General features: G+C 47.9%; 1 protein-coding gene across 2 annotated transcripts in view; it reads right to left on the bottom strand.

The window, feature by feature from the left end:
* The window catches only part of ACAD11 (acyl-CoA dehydrogenase family member 11), a 279,715-nt gene that overhangs the window by 67,696 nt on the left and 198,895 nt on the right, over window positions 1–13,124 (bottom strand). The window lies entirely within an intron of this gene.

The following is a 13,124-nucleotide window of genomic DNA, read 5'->3' as shown; positions in this document are numbered from 1 at the left end:
TTGTCCTTTGTTTAAAATTAAGTGCTGGGAGCAACCAACACATATATTACCCTAAAACATGTCAATGTTCTAAACAATAACAGATCTTCTGGGCAGCAAACTTCAGATGATCAAAAACACATGTAAATGACGAATCAGAGTGAATCTAGAACAGAGAGACCCCCAACCTTCATGCTGGTCAATTGATTGGAGTGGATTCAAATATCAGCACAAGCTTTGGCGTTACCTCCTACTAGCCTATTTCTGCTTGCAGCCTGTGAGGTGCAAGCAGAAATCAGCTACTGTAATGGGCTCATAAATGCGCAATGTGAGCTGCCGTAATCAGTTTGCGTCTAATAGAATCCAGCCCACTAATGTTGGCAGTTATAAGAAAGATTACCATCCATGTCATCACCTCTTCCTCTTTTAATTTTCATGACACATAAAAGATGTAAATAGCTTGTAGACTCAGTGACATAAATAGCTTATTGTCTGAGCCTGCCAGTCCCAGACTATACATTGATGTACGTATGGTAGAAAACTTACCCACCGAAGCCTGTGGAAAGTCACTTATGCACCAAGGATACAGTGAAACAGGTGAGAGGAGCGGCTTAAGATCAGTGTTCTTTCCACTATGGGCAGCTATATATTGTATTTGTATGGAATGGTCAGACCATTGATTATCAGCATCAATTTGAGAATACCTGACTAAGGTCAGTGGTCCTGGCCACTACAATATATTGTGGGGAACAGGAGTTCACATCATAGGGAAGCCTATGCAGGGAAGGAGGTCAGTGGCCTGCCCAGTGGGTATGCATAATGTATATAGGGACTTGGTCACGTGCCGCAGCTGATGGAGATGTTAAACTGCCCAGAGAGGACAACACAAATCAAGAAGTGGGGTCCGCTTACTAATTGATTTCATAGCTACAGAGTGTAACAGATGCAAGCTACAGCTTTACTTTGGAGCATGAGGTGCTCATCTTTTTGCCAGGCAACTTGCACTTGTGACAAGGGGGCAGGGTTGGAGGCTGAAGGGCATGTTGACCTGGAAATTCGCAGTGTTGCTTGTAAAGTATAACAATTTATATATGTGTCTTATTTTTGCCTTGTATTCCAGACACATCTGCTCATGTTACTTGCATGGGAATGGAGCTGCATTTGCTACATATACTTTCCTGGTCACACATTGTGATTGCATGTGTCCAACTATGAATTAGGCCCCAATTGAGAATAATTCTAAGGATATTAAAAGGGAGAGCCTTGTGGAAAAAAAAAAGACACCTAGTCCATGGTCATCCAGGTCACATCCCAAACCAACGCATTATTAAACAGCTACCGTATGATATGAATGACATAAAGGAGTTGTACTTTAATTAGCCATGTTTTACATTCTTTAAAGCCCTTCAGACACATTAAAAATAATAAATAATTACTTCCTTAGGGGGCAGATGTATAAAGCCTTGGTGATAGAAAGTGGAGGGAGATAAACTACCAACCAATCAGCTCTTAACTGTCATTTTTCAAACACAGCCTGTAACATGGCAGTTAGGAGCTGATTGGTTGGCACTTTATTTTTCTCTCCAAGGCTTAGTACATCTCCCCCAAGTGTTATAATATTATCTGATTATCACTACACATCATGACAAGCAGAATCAGCTGTATTTATATAATGCTAATTGGTAATACTTTATTACATTTGAGTTATGTCTTGCTTGCAACATATAAATACTGTTCTCCCCCTACAACCTATAGCCATTCTCAACCTGGAACAAGGAGATCAATAGGAGCGTACAACCCCCAATTAATGCTATAGACCAGCCTAACTATTGGAAATCCTATACATCTCACCCAATATTATTAGGGAACGTTCCCTCCACATTTAATCATTGTACGGACTTGTTTTTCTGAGGCACTGAGGAGGATGAAGAAACTGGAAGTAGCCATGTCATCAAGAGCTCCTACTGACAGGCAGTCACTAGGATACACAGTGTAGGGGGGTCTGTGGGGGTGGTAGCGTGGACTGCACTCTATAACTGCAGGTAAGATGTAAGGGACGACTGGCATACTCTTCCTGGTGGTGTGTCATTTCTGAGCAGTCAGCTACGCTGTGACGCGCACAATAAGTTCCGCTGTGATGACTTTTCTATATGAAACGTCAGTTCAGTGCGACTTACTGCTGTGCCACATTGATGGGAGGCAGAGAGAATATAGCATGGGAAGAATACTGCTACAAGGAGACCTTTGAAAAAATAGGATTTTAGTACCTACCGGTAAATCCTTTTCTCCTAGTCCGTAGAGGATGCTGGGGACTCCAAAAGGACCATGGGGTATAGACAGATCCGCAGGAGCTTGGGCACACTATAAAGACTTAAACTGGGTGTGAACTGGCTCCTCCCTCTATGCCCCTCCTCCAGACCTCAATTAGAAAACCGTGCCCAGGAGAGACGGACATTTCGAGTTAAGAATTTATAATTTAAAACACAGTGAGTGTCATACCAGCTCACACCACAAACATACCGCAAGACATGGCCTTCTACAGAAAACCAGCCCACGGTATGAAAACTATACAGCCATATGCTGAGAGAATATGTAACACAACCTGTGTGTCAGCCTACCAACAATAAAAAAACTACATGCCATGGCATGAACAACGTCAGCGATAGCCTGACAGAGAAGAAAACCACAAAGTGCAACCAAAATCAATAACTGCAGACACAGTACGCACTGGGACGGCGCCCAGCATCCTCTATGGACTAGTGGAAAAGGATTTCCCGGTAGGTACTAAAATCCTATTTTTTCTTACGTCCTAGAGGATGCTGGGGACTCCAAAAGGACCATGGGGTCTATACCAAAGCTCCATTACGGGCGGGAGAGTGCAGACGACTCTGCAGCATCGATTGAGCAAACATGAGGTCCCCATCATCCAGAGTATCAAACTTGTAGAGCTTAGCAGAAGAGTTTGAAACCCGACCAAGTAGCCGCTCAGCAAAGTTAACCCGCCAAGACACCTCGGGCATCCGCCCAAGAAGAACCCATCTTCCTAGTAGAATGGGTCTCCTACTACTCCAGCAACAGCAATCCAGCCGTAGCACTAGCACACCGAATCGTATCACAGATCCAGCATGTAACAGACTGCAGAGACGCAGGTGCCCCGAGCACGCTGAGAACATACCGGACAAACAGAGCCCCTGTTTTCCCAAACTGAGCCCAATTGGCGACATAAATCTTCAAAGGCCTGACTACCTCGATAGACATTGAATCAGCCAATGCTGAAGTTACCACAGGCATCAAACCAGGCAGGTTTTTGATAAACCCTGAAAACCCGTTTCGGCAGAACGACTAACCGAGTTCTCAATTCTATCCACTTGGAAGATCAAACAGGGGCTCTTGTGAAACAAAGCCGCTACTTCCGACAACCGCCTTGCGGTTGCCCAAAAAGCAAAAGCATGACCCCTCTCCTAGAGAGAAAATTTTAACCCAACCTTTAATAAAGGTCCCAAACAGTGAAACACAAAAAACGCAACACCACGTCAAGAGCCCACTGTGCCAATGGGGCACAAATGGAGGTTGGATGTGCAGTACTCCTTTCACGAAAGCCTATACTTCTGGAAAGGTGGCCACCTTTTTTTTTATTTTCTCGAAAATTTACCAGGCCAAAACTGCCCTGAAACAGAGCCTAACTGTAGGCCTGCATCCACACCTTCTTGCAAAGAATGGAGAAGAGCGACTCAGCTGAAAATCCGCCGTAGGAAGCATCTTAGATTTACACCAAGACACATATTTACGCCAAATACGGTGTTAAAGCTTCGCCGTTACTTCATTTTTTAGCCTGAAGAAGTGCGGAAATGAGCCTACTGGGAATACCCGATCGGACTAGGATCTGGCGTTCAACCGCCACGCCGTCAAACGCAGCCGCGGTAAGTCCTGATACACGCCCGGATCTTGCTGTAACAGTTCCTCCCGTAGAGGAAGAGGCCAGGGATCTTCTATGAATAAATCTTGAAGAACTGGATACCAAGCCCTCCTTGGTTAGACCGGAACAATGAGGATCGCTAGAACCTCTGTTCTCCTTACATTTATCACCTTCAGCAGAGTGAATGGGGAGGGGACACATAGACCGACAGAAAACTCCCAAGGTGTCACAAGGGCGTCCACTGCAATAGTTTGAGTGTCCCTTGACCTGGAACCATATTCCTAAGGTCTCTCGTTGAGGCGAGACGCCAACATGCCCAATTGAGGCACTCCTCAAAGACTTGTCACTTCTGTAAAACTTCATGATGACGACAGTATTTCTCCCGGATGGAGAGCGGGTCTGCAGAAGAAATCTATTTCTCCGTCGTTTACGTCTGGAACTAAGACTGCTAATATAACGTTTACCAGTCTTTCCATCTAGCGAAAAACTATTTCAGCTTCTGCCATTGCCGCTTTGCTCCTTGTTCTGCCCTAGCGGCTTACTTTCGCCACTGCTGTCAAGGCGTCCGACAGAATGAACCCGGGCAGATCACGAAGAATATGTTCGTTGAAAATAGCTCTTACTTCAAGAAAGCTCATTGTAGACCAGCTTCGCAGCTTGACCTTTTCCTCTGGAAATACTTCCCATGCAAGGACTGCTCCCCAGCCTCGGAGATCCGCATACATGGACACCACGATCTAATCCTGGATCCCGAACCTTCGTCCCTCTAGGAGGTGAGAACTGAGCAGACACCACAGGAGCGATATCTTGACCATTAAAATTATATTCCGGTGTATGTGCCGGTGAGACCCGGACCACATTCCCAACAGGTCCCATGAAAACCACTTCTGGCATTTGACCTGCGCACCGAAAAGGCTTCTTAGGCCGCACTCAACTTCTTCATCAACGGAACATATAGAGGGATTGGCACTGCAAACCTGATCCGACTCAGGATCCTCAGACCTCTTTCCACAAGAAAACACAGAACCTCAACCGTTCAGTATCTACCATGATACCACCTCCGACATCTGCGTCGTCGGGAACAACAGACCTTACCTGTGTTGAAGAACAGTCAGAGTAAGAAACAACGATTTGTACCACTTGTTTCTTGACCTCGCCTCAATCAGGCGAACCTCTCATTACAGAATAACAATGGCTCTTACTATTGAAAGAAAACCATCATACTACCATCACTCCAGTGAAATGGCAAAGACCATCCTGGCTATCCCTCCAGGTAATCTGAATGCGTAAAACAACGCACGTACACTTTTTTTTATTTTATTTTTATATATAACCGGGACAGGAGAACAAGGCCCTGAACCTGACGCACCTCTGATATGGCGTTGCGTATTACCTCCCCTTCCAGAGGGGAAACAGTAAGATCTATTAGGAAACAGTGAGGGGAAACATTTGTAACTCCAGACATTCCCCCTCTGGATTCTACAATTAACTCACGGTTCCTGGTCTATTCCCGGACCAACTGAAATGTAGTAGAGGAGTCCCCACCGGAGTGGGGTCCAGGCAGATAGACTCAGCACCATGTGGTGGATGTGTGCGAAACAGAAACCTACCTCCGCTTCTGCGAACCTAACAAGGCTGCAGAACACTTTTCACACTCCATCTGCACAGAAAAGTAAGAAAAGAACGGCACAAAACTAGTTAAATCGACTGCATCCCACAAAAGAATGCGTCACCAACCGTTGTGAGGGAATCTAACCCACCAAGTTAGATTTATCAACAGCCTTCGCTGAGATTGACTGAAGTAAGGCATCCCCAAACAGCGGTACACCGACCCAGGGAAAAAACTCCAGTATCACTCGGAGTCAGCCACAGTATTTCCCCGGTTACCTCCTGTATACGCACTGTAGCCTGCCGCAATATATAGAGACAACCCAACATAAGGAAAATCCCCTATCTCTGAAGGATAATGTCATCGGATGTCCTTCTCCGCCGCAGTAAAAAAATAAACATTCGGACTCCTTGAGAGGGCGGGAGACCCACTCGTCACGGCCGACCTAGAGCTTTATCAACAGAGCGACCAGCACATGAGAAAGAATACTATTACTTTAGCATTCATTATAATCATAAGATGAATAATAAGAATTTACTCACCGGTAATTCTATTTCTCGCAGTCCGTAGTGGATGCTGGGAACTCCGTAAGGACCATGGGGAATAGACGGCTCCGCAGGAGACTGGGCACATCTAAAGAAAGAATTAGGACTATCTGGTGTGCACTGGCTCCTCCCCCTATGACCCTCCTCCAAGCCTCAGTTAGGACACTGTGCCCGGAAGAGCTGACACAATAAGGAAGGATTTTGAATCCCGGGTAAGACTCATACCAGCCACACCAATCACACCGTATAACTCGTGATAGGAAACCCCGGTTAACAGTATGATAACAAAAGGAGCCTCTGAACAGATGGCTCGCAATAATAACCCGATTTGTATAACAATAACTATTTACAAGTATTGCAGACAATCCGCACTTGGGATGGGCGCCTAGCATCCACTACGGACTACGAGAAATAGAATTACCGGTGAGTAAATTCTCTCTGACGTCCTAGTGGATGCTGGGAACTCCGTAAGGACCATGGGGAAATTACCAAAGCTCCCAAACGGGCGGGAGAGTGCGGACGACTCTGCAACACCGAATGAGAGAACTCCAGGTCCTCCTCAGCCAGGGTATCAAATTTGTAGAATTTTGCAAACGTGTTTGCCCCTGACCAAGTAGCAGCTCGGCAAAGTTGTAAAGTCGAGACCCCTCGGGCAGCCGCCCAAGAAGAGCCCACCTTCCTTGTGGAATGGGATTTTACAGATTTAGGCTGCGGTAGTCCTACCGCAGAATGCGCCAGCTGAATAGTGCTACAAATCCAGCGCGCAATAGTCTGCTTAGAAGCAGGAGCACCCAGTTTGTTGGGTGCATACAGGATAAACAGCGAGTCAGTTTTCCTGACTCCAGCCGTCCTGGAAACATAAATTTTCAGGGCCCTGACTACGTCCAGTAACTTGGAATCCTCCAAGTTCGCAGTAGCCGCAGGCACCACAATAGGTTGGTTCAAGTGAAAAGCTGATACCACCTTCGGGAGAAATTGAGGACGAGTCCTCAATTCTGCCCTATCCATATGGAAAATCAGATAAGGGCTTTTATAGGACAAAGCCGCCAATTCTGACACACGCCTGGCTGAAGCCAGGGCCAACAGCATGACCACTTTCCACGTGAGATATTTCAAATCCACAGTCTTAAGTGGTTCAAACCAATGTGATTTCAGGAACTCCAAAACCACATTGAGATCCCAAGGTGCCACTGGGGGCACAAAAGGAGGCTGAATATGCAGAACTCCCTTGACAAAAGTCTGAACTTCAGGCAGGGAAGCCAGTTCTTTCTGGAAGAAAATCGACAGGGCCGAAATCTGGACCTTAATGGACCCCAATTTGAGGCCCAACGTCACCCGTTTGCAGGAAATGCAGGAATCGACCCAGTTGAAATTCCTCCGTTGGGGCCTTCCTGGCCTCACACCACGCAACATATTTTCGCCAAATGCGGTGATAATGGTTCGCGGTGACATCCTTCCTGGCTTTGATCAGGGTAGGAATGACTTCCTCCGGAATACCCTTTTCCTTCAGGATCCGGTGTTCAACCGCCATGCCGTCAAACGCAGCCGCGGTAAGTCTTGGAACAGACAGGGCCCCTGCTGCAGCAGGTCCTGTCTGAGCGGCAGAGGCCAAGGGTCCTCTGAAAGCATCTCTTGAATTTCCGGGTACCAAGCTCTTCTTGGCCAATCCGGAACCACGAGTATAGTTTTCACTCCTCGCCTTCGTATTATTCTCAGTACCTTGGGAATGAGAGGCAGAGGAGGAAACACATAAACCGACTGGTACACCCACGGTGTTACTAGAGCGTCCACAGCGATCGACTGAGGGTCCCTTGACCTGGCGCAATATCTTTTTAGCTTTTTGTTGAGGCGGGACGCCATCATGTCCACCTGTGGTCTTTCCCACCGGTGTACAATCATTTGGAAGACTTCTGGATGAAGTCCCCATTCTCCCGGGTGGAGGTCGTGCCTGCTGAGGAAGTCTGCTTCCCAGTTGTCCACTCCCGGAATGAACACTGCTGTTAGTGCTAACACATGATTTTCCGCCCATCGGAGAATCCTTGTGGCTTCTGCCATTGCCCTCCTGCTTCTTGTGCCGCCCTGTCTGTTTACATGGGCGACCGCCGTGATGTTGTCTGATTGGATCAGTACCGACTGGTTCTGAAGCAGGGGCCTTGCTTGGCTTAGGGCATTGTAGATGGCCCTTAGCTCCAGAATATTTATGTGAAGCGAAATCTCCTGATCTGACCACAGTCCTTGGAAAATTCTTCCCTGTGTGACTGCCCCCCAGCCCCGAAGGCTGGCATCCGTGGTCACCAGGACCCAGTCCTGTATTCCGAATCTGCGGCCCTCTAGTAGATGAGCCCTCTGCAGCCACCACAGCAGCGACACCCTGGTCCTTGCCGACAGGGTTATCCGCTGTTGCATCTGGAGATGGGACCCGGACCATTTGTCCAACAGGTCCCACTGGAAAGTCCTTGCGTGGAACCTTCCGAATGGAATTGCTTCGTACGAAGCGACCATTTTTCCCAGGATTCGTGTGCATTGATGTACCGACACCTGTCCTGGTTTTAGGAGGTCTCTGACTAGAGATGACAACTCCTCGGCTTTTTCCACTGGAAGAAACACTTTTTTCTGGTCTGTGTCCAGAATCATTCCCAGGAACAGAAGGCGTGTCGTCGGGACCAGCTGTGACTTTGGAATATTGAGAATCCAGCCGTGCTGTTGTAGCACTTCCCGAGAAAGTGCTACCCCCACTACCAACTGTTCTTTGGACCTCGCCTTTATCAGGAGATCGTTCAAGTACGGGATAATTAAAACTCCCTTCTTGCGAAGGAGTATCATCATTTCGGCCATTACCTTGGTAAAGACCCTCGGTGCCGTGGATAACCCAAACGGCAGCGTCTGGAACTGATAGTGACAGTCCTGTACCACAAATCTGAGGTACTCCTGGTGAGGGGGGTAAATGGGGACATGTAGGTATGCATCCTTGATGTCCAGGGAGACCATGTAATCCCCCTCTTCCAGGCTCGCAATAACCGCCCTGAGCGATTCCATCTTGAACTTGAACCTTTTGATATAAGTGTTCAAGGCTTTTAAATTTAAGATGGGTCTCACGAACCGTCCGGTTTCGGTACCACAAACATTGTGGAATAGTAACCCTTTCCTTGCTGAAGGAGGGGTACCTTGACAATCACTTGCTGTGAATACAGTTTTTGGATAGCCACCAACACTGCCTCCCTGGCAGAGGGAGTTGCTGGTAAGGCAGATTTTAGAAAACGGCAGGGGGGGGGGGGGGGACGTCTCGTATTCCAGCCTGTACCCCTGAGATACTACTTGAAGGGTCCAGGGATCCACCTGTGAGAAAGCCCACTGTGTGCTGAAATTTCTGAGACGAGCCCCCATCGTACCCGGGTCCGACTGTGAAGCCCCAGCGTCATGCTGTGGACTTACCGGACGCGGGGGAGGACTTTTGCTCTTGGGAACTGGCTATATGCTGCAGCTTTTTCCCTCTACCTTTGCCTCTCGGCAGAAAGGACGCGCCTCGAGCCCTCTTGTGTTTTTGGGGCCGAAAGGACTGTACTTGATAATACGGTGCTTTCTTTTGCTGTGGGGTAGCTTGTGGCAAAAATGTCGATTTCCCAGCCGTAGCTATGGAAACGAGGTCTGAAAGACCATCCCCAAACAGTTCTACCCCCTTATAAGGCAAAACTTCCATGTGCCTTTTTGAATCGGCATCACCTGACCACTGCCGAGTCCATAACCTCCTTCTGGCGGCAATGGACATTGCACTTATTTTTGATGCCAGCCGGCAAATATCCCTCTGTGCATCACGCATGTATAAGACAGCGTCTTTTATATGCTCTACTGTCAGCAAAATATTGTCCCTATCTAGGGTATCAATATTATCCAACAGGGAATCTGACCACGCAGCAGCAGCACTGCACATCCATGCTGATGCAATCGCTGGTCGCAATATAATGCCCGTGTGTGTATATATAGCTTTTAGGGTAGCTTCCTGCTTTCTATCGGCAGGATCCTTTAGGGCGGCCGTATCCGGAGACGGTAGTGCCACCTGTTTTGATAAACGTGTAAGCGCTTTATCTACCCTAGGGGATGTTTCCCAACGTGACCTATCCTCTGGCGGGAAAGGGTACGCTGCCAATAACCGTTTAGAAATTATCAATTTCTTATCGGGGGAAGTCCAGGCTTCCGCACACACCTCATTTAATTCCTCAGATGCAGGAAAAACTACTGGGAGTTTTTTCTCACCGAACATAATACCCTTTTTTGTGGTACCTGGGGTACTATCAGAAATGTGTAATACATTTTTCATTGCCTCAATCATGTAACGGGTGGACCTATTGGAGGGTACATTAGTCTCATCGTCGTCGACACTGGAGTCGGTATCCGTGTCGACATCTGTGTCTGCCATCTGAGGTAGCGGGCGTTTTAAAGCCCCTGATGACATTTGAGACGCTGGAACAGTCACAAGCTGAGTAGCCGGCTGTCCTATGTCGTCAAACCTTTTATGTAAGGAGCTGACACTGTCACGTAATTCCTTCCATAAGTCCATCCACACAGGTGTCGACCCTTCAAGGGGTGACAACACACTTACAGGCATTTGCTCTGCCTCCACATCATTTTCCTCATCATACATGTCGACACAGCGGTACCGACACACAGCACACACACAGGGAATGCTCTGACAGAGGACAGGACCCCACAAAGCCCTTTGGGGAGACAGAGGAAGAGTATGCCAGCACACACCAGAGCGCTATATACCACAGGGATATCACCTATAAAGTGTGTTTTCCCCTTATAGCTGCATATATATTATACTGCGCCTAAATTTGTGCCCCCCCCCTCTCTTTTTTACCCTTTCTGTAGTGCAGGACTGCAGGGGAGAGCCAGGGAGCGATCCTTCCAGCGGAGCTGTGAGGGAAAATGGCGCCAGTGTGCTGAGGGAGATGGCTCCGCCCCTTTTTCGGCGGGCTTTCTCCCGCAATTTTAAGATTTCTGGCAGGGGTTAATATACACCTATATAGCCTCTGGGGCTATATATGGTGTCTGTTTGCCAGCCAAGGTGTTATTTATTGCTGCTCAGGGCACCCCCCCCCCAGCGCCCTGCACCCATCAGTGACCGCAGTGTGTGGTGTGCATGAGGAGCAATGGCGCACAGCTGCAGTGTTGTGCGCTACCTTGGAGAAGACAGAAGTCTTCAGCCGCCGATTTTCCGGACCTTCTTGCTTCTGGCTCTGTAAGGGGGACGGCGGCGCGGCTCCGGGAACGGACGACGAGGTCGGGTCCTGTGTGCGATCCCTCTGGAGCTAATGGTGTCCAGTAGCCTAAGAAGCCCAAGCTACCACCACTTAGGTAGGTTCGCTTCTTCTCCCCTTAGTCCCTCGGTGCAGTGAGCCTGTTGCCAGCAGGTCTCACTGTAAAATAAAAAACCTAAATTATACTTTCTTTCTAGGAGCTCAGGAGAGCCCCTAGTGTGCATCCAGCTCAGCCGGGCACAGAAATCTAACTGAGGCTTGGAGGAGGGTCATAGGGGGAGGAGCCAGTGCACACCAGATAGTCCTAATTCTTTCTTTAGATGTGCCTGCGGAGCCGTCTATTCCCCATGGTCCTTACGGAGTTCCCAGCATCCACTAGGACGTCAGAGAAATACATATTGCAATACACATAAACACACATATCCTACCACTATTTACATATAATAATATATAATATATAAGCGGATTGTCCGGAACCTTCGGGACCCAAATGACATTAATGTGTTCTGAATATGTACGACCATGTACTGAATCCGTAGTTGTGGTTCTACCAGGAAACAATATAGTCGACAGAAAACTTAGTAATCGTCGACAGCAGGGAGTCAGAGCCGGATTAAGGGGGGGGTCCCGGGGATACGTACCCCGGGCCCCCCTTTCCAAAAGGGCCCCCTGCCACACCACAGATCGGATCTCTCTTCAATCCGATCTGCGGTGCTGCGCTCACGAGTACCGGCTCCCCGCTGACCTGTCAAACATGCTCCCTGCTGCCCTGTCCCTCCTCCTTCTTCAGTGCAGCGTGCGGCGCGCCAATGACTGAGCCGCAGGCTTGCTGAGCCGGACAGCAATTGGACAGCTGAGCCGTCGCTCAGCTGCGCTGACTACAGCTCTATGAGTGCTCTAACAGCTGTAGTCAGGGCAGATGAGCGATGGCTCAGCTGTCAAATTGCTGTCCGGCTCAGCAAGCCTGCGGCTCAGTCATTGGCGCGCCGCACACTGCACTGAAGGAGGAGGGATTCTTAGCGATGTGTGGAGCCCCGGAGGCTGTTGCTCAAGCTGTGTTTGCTTCCTTGGAGGAGAGACCGAGAGAAGCCAGCTCTCTGTCTCCAATTGTACAGTACTGCCTGCCAGCAGCCTAACCAAAATGGTAAGGCTGGCCATATTTTAATTTATTTTATTCTTGGTTTTATATATATATATATATATATATATATATAGAATACAGATGGTGCGGCACTCCAAGGATTTTCTCACCAACAGCAGTAAAGTCACAACGTTTCAATGCCTTTTATTAATGTGGCATTTTCGTACCTGCCGAAAATGCCACATTAATAAAAGGCATTGAAACGTTGTGACTTAACTGCTGTTGGTGAGAAAATCCTTGGAGTGCCGCACCATCTGTCTTCTATCGATTCCTTCCCTATGAGGGCACCCAGGTTTTTATCTATTTATGTGGCTGTGCCGGACCATCATCTTTTTCTATATATATATATATATATATATATATATATATATATATATATATATTCAAAAAGCTTGCCCCGTCACTCCTCTGAAATAACTGGCTGTGGTGCCCTTCCTTGTGGACCAGTAGGCCCACCGGTATGCAGTCGAAAAGATTAGGTGGCACTCACAGACTTGTAATCAACGTGAAAACTCCGCCAGGAGATTTATTGGCGGAGTTTTCACGTTGATTACAAGTCTGTGAGTGCCACCTAATCTTTTCGACTGTATATATATATATATATATATATATATACATATACACTCTATTTTAGTCCATGGGGGGCCCCCTGCTCTTTAGTGCCCCAGGCCTCCCG

Source organism: Pseudophryne corroboree, chromosome 5 (genome assembly GCF_028390025.1).
Source record: "Pseudophryne corroboree isolate aPseCor3 chromosome 5, aPseCor3.hap2, whole genome shotgun sequence".
In the NCBI taxonomy this organism is placed as follows: domain Eukaryota; kingdom Metazoa; phylum Chordata; class Amphibia; order Anura; family Myobatrachidae; genus Pseudophryne; species Pseudophryne corroboree.
This window is presented reverse-complemented; position numbering and strand designations above follow the sequence as displayed.